We start from the raw sequence: 1,719 nt of genomic DNA on the forward strand, positions 1-1,719 counted from the left end.
GATATTTTCTTTTTTTCTTCTTTTGATAATCATGTTTTTTATTTCTCATGTTCGCGCGGAAAGCAAGAAATGTTTTAAAAAGCACGTCAAGGTCATTCATAAGGTTACTCCAACGTGATCCATACTAGTTTATATCATATCTACTCGATAATGTTCCCTTTTTATTCATGTGCTCCTAGTAAGCAGGGGAAAATATAAGCCAATAAGGCTTTTTATGCCAAGTTGTCTGATAAAAAAAAACCAAAAAAACTTTATATTACAAGCAAATATAAGATATGTAATATCCATGAAAGATCAATTTCAAATTAAGTGGCAGGATCGTAAAATTCATTCATATATTAGCTACATGAAAATAGAATTACCGAAATGACAAAAACAAACTTCATATCTCAAAGGATATCCGTTAATAAGGTCTTATAATATTTTATGCAAATTCTGTCATATACACTGTCAAGAAATTAGCACTGTTAAAACGACGACGACTAATCAGTCTCTTTAGACTATGTACTCAGTGGCATTTTTTTTTTATTTTATTCTCCTGTTCGGCGTCGTCCTCACTGGTACCTCGTTCGCCCTCCTCTTCGGCGCCTTCTTCTCCGGCGAGCTTCTTTGACGCCCTCTTCGATGTCCTCGCTTACCCCTTTGTTTTCGTCGTCTTTGGTGGCGTTGAAAGTTGAAAATCGGAGACCTACGAGATTCCGTTGAATTACATTCAGGAGGGGGTGGTTCATTTCGAAGCCATGCTTCATATGCTTCATTTGAACCCTTATTCATATGCTTCAACTACCACGTAGTTTTTACGGTGATTACGCACGAGACAGTGGCTCGTAAAATACACATGGCAGAAAAAATAAACAAGAATGTTACTACACAACCTGGCAGAAAAAATAAACAAGAATGTTATTACACCCATTAACTAAGACTTTTTAAAAATATCTACAAAAGCGAAAACCATTGGCAAAAAAAGTCCTAAGAAATACAAGGGTGAGACTCCGTTATAAAAGCAATCGCAACCTCAACGCAACAGAACATGTCCACACCACACAGAGAAACAGAAATGCATAAAAAAACACTTAAAACAACGCCTAAACACTTCTTCAACCTCAGTTCTATGCTTCCGGACAAGGCCAGTATACTGATAATGACCCTTACCGTTAGGCTTCGAGCGTCGCTGAATTTGACATCGACTTTCTCATGGAATAAAGCTTAGCAAATCCATTTACCTGCTTTAGTGAAATCATCCAGAACACATATTTAGATCAGAGAATGGTCAGATGGAAGGAGCATTTTGATCTTCCCTCACAACCAAATACATAACTCTTAAATACAGCACAGATCACCACCTACGATGAATATTGTGAGCCCCATTTGTTGAGGAAGTTGTCAGTGCGTTCAAAACCTAAAGAATGGTAAAGCTCCAGGTGAGGACAATCTTACACCAAAACTGTATAAATGCTGCCAACAGAGTATCGTGCTAACACTCGCCAAACTACACCAAACTGCTTGCAGGTGAAATCTTTCCTCAAGAATGGAGAGATGCTGCAATACTTCTCTTCTGAAAAAAAAAAAACATAGGCAATACCCTGTGCAAAAATACATCGCGGAATAAGCCTGCTTAATAAAGTTGGTAAAATATTTGTCTCCATCTTATCCATGCTGCCGGGGACTCTATCACAAGGCCAAGTCAATGTGGATGTACTGATATCTCGGGAGAATTCT

The sequence above is a fragment of the Penaeus monodon genome, chromosome 14 (assembly GCF_015228065.2).
Source record: "Penaeus monodon isolate SGIC_2016 chromosome 14, NSTDA_Pmon_1, whole genome shotgun sequence".
Lineage (NCBI taxonomy): Eukaryota > Metazoa > Arthropoda > Malacostraca > Decapoda > Penaeidae > Penaeus > Penaeus monodon.